A 9833-nucleotide genomic window follows, 5' to 3' on the forward strand; every position below is an offset into this window, starting at 1 on the left:
TTTTGCACAGTAAGAAGTCTCACAACACCAGGTTAAAGTCCAACAGGTTTATTTGGTAATACAAATCACAAGCTTTCGGAGCACTGCTCCTTCATCAGGTGAGTTGGAGTTCTGTTCACAAACAGGGCAAATAAAGACACAAACTGAATTTATAAAATAATGCTTGAAATGCTAGTCTTTACTGATATCAAGTCTTAAAGGTACAGACAATGTGAGTGGAGAGAGGGTTAAACACAGGTTAAAGAGATGTGTATTATCTCCAGCCAGGACAGTTAGTGAGATTTTGCAAGCCCAGGAAAGTCGTGGGGGTTACAGATAGTGTGACATGAACCCAGAACCAAAGTTGTCTACCTATTAAGCTGCAGGAAAGGATGTCCCGGGGCATGGTACACTGGGGAGAACATGTAGACAATGGATGAATGAACACTGCTTGACAATCACCAACAGGAGTGTTCTCTTCCTGCTGGGGAACACTTCAGCAGTCACAGGCATTCAGCCTCTGATCTTTGGGAAAGCATTCTTCAAGCTGGCCTTCACGACACACGACAATGCAAAATCGCTGAGCAAAAACTGAAAGCCAAATTCTGCACACATGAGGACGGCCTTAAACGGGATCTTGTGTTAATTTCACACTATCTTTAGACCTGGATTGAGAAGTGGTAAGTAACATTCATGCTGCACATGGCAGACAATGACCATCTCCAACAAGAGAGGATCTAACCATTGCTTGTTGACATTCAATAGCATTACCATCACCAATTTCCTCATTAGCAACATCTTGGGGAGTTATCATTGACCAAACACTGAACTGAACCAGCCATCAATACTGACTACAAGAGCAAGTCAGAAGCTGTGAATTCGGTGGTGAATAACTCACCTCTTGACCCCTCAAAGCTTGTCCACCATCTACAAGGCACAAGTCAGGAGTGTGATAGAACATTCTCCACTTGCCTGAAATGAGTGCAACCCCAACAACATTCAAGAAGCTCATACTTTTCCTCCGCAAAGATGCATGGTTGATTGGCACGTCAATCACCATCTTTAATATTCACTTTCTCCACCACCGATGCACAGTGGCAGTGTGACACGATGCATGGCAGCAACTCCTCCAAGGCTCCTTTGACAGGATCTTCCAAACACGTGACCTCTACCACTTGAAGGACAAGGACAGCAGATGAATGGGAATACCACCACCTGCAAGTTCCCCTCCAAGCTATACACCATCAGACTTGGAAACATATCATTGTTCCTTCACTGTTACTGGGTCAAAATCCTGGGGATGTCAATATAAAAGATCCCATAATACAATTTCCAAAGAAAGCCGAGGTGTTATTTTCGTTCTTCTGACCAATATTTATCCCTCAGTCAACATTAAAAAAAAACATTATCTGCTCATTATACATTCCTGATTTGGGAGTTTACTGAGCTTACTGAGTTTGCTGTATTTTCCAAATTACAACAGTGACTGCAATTAAATTACTTCATTGACTGTAAAGCTCTTTGATTCCGTGTCCATGATATTTGCTAATTAAATGCAGATCTTCATTTTCTTTTTCACTTGCAACTAAACACTTGTCATATCATGTCTTTAACTTATGAAAATATTATACAGCCACTAAGACAATGCTGTCCAACAGAAATTACTAATAGTTATGGCTATGTCAACATCATCTTAGTCGTACGCACTAATTTTTTAAAATTTCAGATAAGTGCACTTTACATACATATAACTATTCATAAAACATTTGGAACCAGTCAGCAAGGAAATGGACACTCACAATGATCAAAAACACTTGCACACTCTGCTCTGTCTCATCATCTTACAAACAAGTGCTTAAGAAGGTCGAAATATGCATAGATTTGCCTTGGAAATGAGTATTGAGAGGACATGATCAAAATGAATCCTGAAGATGTCCTTCCACATTGTTCTCAACAGATGTTTTGACTTGTGGATTTGTCAAAGTTCATGTGTTATCACACATGTAGTAAAGTGTGACCTTTTGGAGTGAACACGCAGCAACATATTTTCATACCGTGGTCCTACATTCATAAAGACTAAATCGCATATCAGGCGACTCACCATTCAAAGTTTGATAGACGAACTAGATAAACTTATTCAACAGATTCTTGATGAATAGAATTTTACAGCAGAATAGATTTACTAACCGTGATGCTAAGGATCATCTGTCAAAGAAAGAACAGTTAATGGCGGAAACAACATGTGAACTGCTTCATCTGGTACCACTGTTTCAGAATTTCAGCGGGCTGAAGTAACTGTCAGTGAAACACTTCACCCTTACTTGCCTATTCAGGTCATTAAGAAAAGGAGTTGTTCACAACTACGTGGTGACCACCTACAGATGTTCCATAGATCCATATCCAATGGAGATGAAGAGAAAACAAAACACTCAAAGCAAAACAAAACAAGAATGATTGTCGGATCAATAATTCTGCCTGCGCATCTGAGTCTAATAGGCTCAAAGATCAAATGCAGAGAAAAGCAACAATATGTCCAAGGAAAATGTTCCTGCTGCTTCTATTCTGTTTACTTGATAGAATAACAAAAAAACTGAAACATGAAAGATTGCCGAAACAATCTAAACCAAATGCCACCAGTCATCCAGACTCGAAACATTGGCTCTATTCTCTCTCCACAGATGCTATCAGACCTGCTGAGTTTCTCCAACATTTTCTGGTTGTGTACCATTGAAGTACAACTGTGGCAACCATCCATGAATTGATTTAATCATTTATGACTTTGAAGCCAAACTGGACAAATAATCACAGACTCCACGTGAACACACACTTTAACAATTTACAATTCAGTACGGTAAGAATCTTACTCTTGGTACTGGCCCAGAGGATGAAAAGAAACAAAACGATCAGCTTTGCGTTCACTACATTTGGATCGAATAACTCTTATCAGTGACCAAGCCAACTTTTAGGGTGGACCTCAGAATGTTTGGCAAACCAATACATTTGCAGGGGACCCCTAAAGCCACCATATTGCAAACAGTGATCAGCCCCAACTTAAAAATCTGATCATTAGCTTGTGTTCAAGGATAGACTTAATAAAGGTGCTTAAGATTAAATAGGGTTTTGATTGTAAATAAAGGAAAATCAATTTTCCTTGACAGAAAGGTCAGTAATCAGAAAACAGAGACATAAGATAATTAGCAAAAGAACTAAATGGGAGGAGGAGGACAATTCTTTAATGCAGCTAGTTATGATGATCTGGGACGCAAGGTCTGAAAGATTGGCCAATGGGAATTTAATTTTGGATGGCACGGTGGCACAGTTGATAGCACCACTGCCTCACAGCGCCAGGGACCAAGTTCAATTCCAGCCCTGGTGACTATGACAGTCTGAACATTCTCCCCGTGTTTGCGTGGGTTTCCTCCAAATGCTCTGGTTTCCTTCCCCACAGTTCAAAAATGTGCAGGTTAGGTGAACTGGCCATGCTAAATTGTCTCTTAGTGTCCCAAGATGTGTAGGTTGGGGGATTAGCAAGGTAAATATGTGGGGTTACGGCAATAGGGCAGGGGGGGTGGGCCTGGGTAAGATGCTCTGTCAAAGAATGTGTACTAATGTGATGTACCATATGGCCTCCTTCTGCATTATAGGTATTCTATGAATACACATTTTAAAAGACAAAAATGCTGTAGAGAAAGAGGCAGACAGGAGAGACCAATTGGATAGCTATTTTAAAGAGCAGGCACAGACATGATGGGCCAAATGGCCTTCTATTTGGTGATAACAAAAAGAGTCACATTATGATTCCCAATTAACCACATGGGGCTGGTGACAAATGTATTGGACAACATTGCATTACAGCAAATATTCATTTGTTTTCATTCAAATATTTCTGATTCTACATCCCATAACCCAGAATTAATAAACAACTAATGAATACCACAGGGAGGGCTGGAGGAAGAAGAGAAAGTTTAGCAAAAAAGAATCTCAAGTGACTCCCAGTGTCATTAAATGAAGAATAGGAGCAAACACCAAACACTAACTTCATTCATCACAATTTATTAAATATGTTCCCCATGCTCTTTTGCAATTGCATTTTGCAATTAACTGTATTGAATTTTATCGTAGTTCTGTTTAGTTTTCAACTCTGATGACAAGTAGCACTGTTAGTATTCCCAACTGTTCATTTCTTCTACAAACTTGGCCAGATTACACTGCACCTCCAAAACTAGGTCACTGAAATTCCAAAACCCAGTATTTCATACATCCATTTTCTCTTTCAGCCAATTTCAGTCATTGTAAGATTTTTACCAACAACCCAAACTACGTTTAGATCCTGTGACAGCCTTTCATATGGAACTTAATCCAGAGACTTTCAGAATTCTATGAGCAGGTACAGGAAAATAATCAAAAAGGCTAATGGAATGCCAGCCTTTATATCACGAGGGCTAGAACACAAAAGGTGTAAAAGCTATTCTACAGCTCAGTGAAGATCTGGTTAGACCACAACCAGCAAGCCATTCTGGGTACACTACTCCATTGGAAAAATATATTGGCCTTGGAGAGAGTGTAGTAGTGGTTTATTTTATTTATTTTGCGGCACTCATATCTGGCAAAAGTTTAAATTACACGGAGAGATGTCACAAATTCAGTTTATATTCTCTGGAATTTAGATTTTGACTGAAGTTTTCAAGATATTAAGAGAAACAGATAGAGAGAAACTATTTTGACAGGTGGGGCAGTCTAAGATTGGGTGGCACGGTTTCAAAATAAAACAGAACCAGAGCTTCAGGAGTGACATTAGGAAACACTTCCAAACACTAAGAGGTTATAACTTTTCAGAGTACTTTTCTGCAAACAGTAGGTGACATTAGATCAATTTAAAATTCAATATTAATAAATGGTGATTACCCTCTACAGGGAAAAGGCTGGTATATGAAGTTTAAATGATAGATCACTACAGGTATTCTGCACTAGCGCATATTTAGTGCACTGAAGAACATACTGTGCACAGATTCAAATCTTTCCGGGATCTCTGTGCAAACACACTGTGCCAAAGCACACTCCTCCTATATTAAGTTTCCAAAATATACTACCAGCAGCAAACACTGCACATGGCTGCCCTGCAACTCAAGACACCCCATGAACGGAATGACACTAATCCTGTCAAAAGAAGTATTCCCCACTGGCACTTTATTGCTTATTCTCCAGCTTGCAATTGCACCACGCTATTTACGGTTCCGTCTAAGCAGAAGGCTGAAAATAAAACTAATTCGGGTGACCATAGACATTACAGCATAGTGTTGTGGGCTGGGTATAAGAAATGCCGGAACCGTACGAGGCTCCTGTAAAAGATGGGCCGCTCAGAGTTAGGTCATTTTGCTGCTGGAGTTTTCCACGCTTAAATTTCAGGCGATACTTTTGTTTGAAGTTTCAGCGCACTGGAAAAGAGCGGCTGCCTTAAATACACCTTTCCCTGATTGAAGTATCCTTCAGTTTGCTATGAGCTCCCGAATACAGATAATTAGGACTCCGTTACTGATTTTATTTTGCAGTAAAAGTCAGCCCCAGAAAGTTCTCGCGGACGCCAAAACGATATGTACAGACTTCCTCTAACTTCAACTCAGAGCCTCGAATCGGCAGATCCACTTCCCTGTCTTCCCTCACCCACACCCAGAAAGCGAAAGCAAACCCCATCCCCACGCTAAAGCCAAAGAAGCTCACCCCCAGTTTTCAGCAGCAGTGCGAGGTGACATTGACACTTCAACTTCACACTTACAAGTTGCCTCTGTACTAGGCGCCAGTGGAGTGGGGCTTATCATGTGACTGGCTGCACTCACATCCCCAGGCTGCTCTCTGTATGGGCACTGCATGATTAGATGAAATCCCAATCGCCAGTCCTTATCGACACCCACCTCCTTTCACCCGTCAATGGTAATCACACGTTCCCAGAATTTCAAGTTTTCATTCGTCCCTCCTAGCGAATGTTGCAAAAAACGTGGCTTTACCCTTATTTCTGCTGTCGTCATTCCTCTCCCCAAACTAATCCGAAATATAATTTGAATCATAGAATACCTCCTGCAGAAGGAGGCCATTCGGCCCATCGAGCCTGCACTGACCACAATTCCACCCAAGCCCTATTCCTATAAATCCACATACTTACCCTGCCAATCCCCTGACATTACGGTCAATTTAGCATGGCCAATCCATCTAACCTACACATCCTTGAAGTGCGGGAGGAACCTGGCACACCCAGCAGAAACCCATGCGGACACAGGGAGAATGTGCAAACTTCACACAGACAATGACCAGAAGCCAGTACTGAACCCGGGTCCCTGGTGCTATGAGGCAGCAGTGCTAACCGCTGCTGATTTGATTTATTATTGTCACGTGTATTAGTATACAGTGAAAAGTATTGTTTCCTGCACTTCATAAGACAAAGTATACCGTACATAGAGAAGGAAAGGAGAGAGTACAGAATGGAGTGTAAACTGTAGAATTAGAGTATGTGCTAGGGATAGCTTGCAGGAAGTTGCCATGCTCTGCTGCCATCTTGGAACTTACATTTCTATCGCACCCTCCTCATGGTAAAACATCTCAAGATGCTGTTAGGAAGGCAGGAAAGGTTCTGGAAATTCAGCGCAGAGTTAAATAGGACTCCCAAGCTGTGAGACTATCCATTTTCAAAAGAATCGGTAGCGAGGGGATGAAGTTTGTGATGAGGGTGAAGACTAGAGGTTTTATTTTTAAATTAAATTTTTACTCCATTCTTACAGTTATAAAGCCAATCTTTAAATTGGCAAACCCAAATTCATTTCTTTGCTTGCTCCAAAAGCCAAATTCAAACTGAATCCAATTCATGGCTCACACAAAAGAGACAAAGCTCCAAACTGGCAAGATAAGGCACTGCAGAGAAGGTTGAATTTTAATCTGGAGGAGCACATGTGTTTGGGAGTGGGCTGTGTCACTGACAGCTTGTCAGGGAATCAGCTCCAGCCCACATTTCACTGCAGGTGAAGATTAGGTGCAAAGAAAGAGCAACCCCCTGGGGAGAGGCAGGTTACCACATGAGATATTTTCCATTGCTCAGTTACAGTGACATTGACATATGGGATTTCCACCTTAACTTTGGGTCCATGAGATTCCTAGGCCCCCTAGAATTCACCAGTGACAACACAGCAGAAATTATTGAGGCCACATAAGGGAAATACACCAATTTCCTAGATTTTGGGCTCGTAATGACAGTGAAGTTGCCAGTGTCTGACACACTTACCTCTCCGAAACTGACAGAAAATTTGCATATGTGCAGTTGCAGAAATCCAGAAGTTGCTGTCAGCGATTCTATGTTTTGCCAGAAGTGGTTGAGATCCCCCACTCTGTATTGGAAATCATTGAACTGAGAGTTTTGTGATTAAAGTCTTAGTTTGTGTAAGAAACCTCGGTGTCGAAAGTCTTGAAAAAGTTATTGTTGAATGAGGCTTTTAACTGAGTTTTTAATGGTATATTGAGTTCATTGAGGTCATCTTCGATGGCATTACGAACATGTTAAATGGAGTAGATTCAGAGTAAATCTAGCAAATCAAAACTGGGCATCCATGAGGCACTGTGGTCTCTCAGTAACAGCAGAATTGTATTCGACTGCAAAGGTGCAAAGGGGAAAGGTCTCTGTCTAAGATCTTCTCGCTATAGTGCACCAAGGGGCTGGGAATTGTATAGAACCCCCTCGTGCTGTATGAACCACATTGAATAGATACAGTGAATATTACATGTATCACAATTGTATTGAAGCACTTCAAGATGCAACATGATCTATGTAGACAACTTAAGTACCATTGCACTTTTTATAATGACCATTTTGAGATGTCTGCAGTGTTCTTTTGATTGTGCTGGAGTATCTCAGAGCATATTCAAGAAGATATCACCAATATGATCTATGTGGGAAACCAGAATATTATTGCTCTTTCTGCTGTGGTCATTTTGAAATAATTGTAATGTTCTCTCAGACATTTTATGTATTTTAAATATATTTTTGCAAAAACAAACAAAAATTTAACCCCAATCTGTAATTTCATGGCCTGACATAACCCTCATTTGATAATTACCGTTACGGCAGGGTACTAACCCTGGTTCATTGTGGGATGTAAGACAACATGCCAGGATTAGGACCATGACCAGGAAGACTTAGAAATGAAGTGCCAAGCAATTCAAGCTACAATGCAGGATTATATGCAAACTAAACAGTGCATATAGTGTGCTATAAACAAAATAAAAAGGCCTCACAACTGATCAGATCACAACTCTACATTTCTGCCACATCCAGTTGGGAATGGTCATGGACAATTAAGCAACTACCAGAAGGAAATGCTCCACAAATAGCCCATCTCAATGATGGGGAATCCCAGCACTTCAGTGCAAAGGAGAAGGCTGAAACATTTGCAACCATCTTCAGCCAGAAATACCCCTGAACAAAGAGCTTTTTGTTTTGCACCATAACCTTTGATGTGACACCTTATCAAATGCTTTATGGAAATCCAAGTACAGCACATCTATATTTATCTATATTGCTTGTTATTTCCTCAAAGAACCCTTAATAAATTATCAAATGCAATTTCCCTTTCACAAAAACCAAGTTGACTCTGCTGAATTGCACTAGGATTTTCTAAGTGGCAGTCAAATGCTGCCTTAATGTCAAGGGCAGTTATTCTCACCTTAGATCTGGAACTTGACTCTTTTGTCCATATTTGGACCAACACTGCAATGAGGTTTGTTGAATGGCCATGGCAAAATCAAACTGAGCATCAGTGAGCAGGTTATTGCTGAGCAAGTGCTACTTTATCACACTGTCAGTAAAGCTTTCCATCACTTTGCTGATGATTTTGAGTAGACTGGTTGGATTGGTAGTGACCTGTTTTCTGTGGTTGGAATTTTGTCAGCACCATATCCAGTGCCTTCAGTGACTTCAAGGAAGCACATGAAGGGAATTGACCTGTATTCATTGGAGTTTAGAAGAATTAAAGGTGATGTTATTGAAAATATGAGAGCTGAGGAAACTTAACAGGGTGGATGCTGAAAGAATCTTTCCCCATATGGGGGAAACTGGAATTGGAGGACATAAATTAAAAATAAGGGATCTTCCATTTAAGACGGAGATGAGAGGGACTTTTTTCTTGCAGTGTCTTTAGTCTGTGTAATTCTCTTTCCCAAGGAGGAGTGCAGGCAGGGTCATTGAATATATTTAACGTTGTGTTAGATAGATTCTTGGTTGATAAGGGAGTCAAATGTTATAGACAATAGACAGGAAAGTAGGGTTGGGCCCACAATCAGATCAGCCATGACCTTAACAAATGGTGGAACAGATTTGAGGAGCCAAATAGTCTCTTCCTGCTCCTAATTTGTATATTCATATACTCTCTCTCTAGATGGTAAATTGGTATGAGGATGATGTGCTGAATAAGCTGGAGATACAGTAAAAAGTCTGACAACACCAGGTTTTAGTCCAACCTATTTATTTGATAATATACTCACAAGCTTTCGAGGGACACCCTCTTCGTCAGGTGAATGGAGAGTTGGAATGACAGAGGGCTTACGATAATACGTACATCAGGATGTAGGGGCAATGTATGATTTTTCCTCTCATTTCCTGCTCTGCTTAGGTCATTGATTGTTTCCTGCATTGGATTTAGGGGTGTGACAAATACATTGCTGCTGCTGATTCCCTGGGCAAGATCTAAACTCACCTTCTTTATGCCAGCAGGCGGATTCTTCCTCTTGTCAATAGGAAACAACATCTCCCTCCAGATTCAGCAGCATATACAAGAAAATATCACTGAAACTGAGCGCAGCCGTTGCCAGCCATGACT

The 9833-nt window shown here is 40.8% G+C and overlaps 1 protein-coding gene across 2 annotated transcripts in view; it reads right to left on the bottom strand.

Moving 5' to 3' along the window:
- steap3 (STEAP family member 3, metalloreductase) overlaps positions 1–5795 on the bottom strand; it is a 30589-nt gene extending 24794 nt beyond the window's left edge. Inside the window, exon 1 of one of the 2 annotated variants that reach the window (XM_080198263.1) lies at positions 5698–5795. The gene's annotated coding sequence lies outside the window, so the exon portion shown is untranslated. The remainder of the gene's footprint in view (positions 1–5697) is intronic. The other variant, XM_080198265.1, reaches the window with a different exon arrangement.
- Positions 5796–9833: the final 4038 nt, after the last annotated feature.

This window comes from Carcharhinus amblyrhynchos, chromosome 11, assembly GCF_965287045.1.
Source record: "Carcharhinus amblyrhynchos chromosome 11, sCarAmb.v2.hapA, whole genome shotgun sequence".
Classification (NCBI taxonomy): domain Eukaryota; kingdom Metazoa; phylum Chordata; class Chondrichthyes; order Carcharhiniformes; family Carcharhinidae; genus Carcharhinus; species Carcharhinus amblyrhynchos.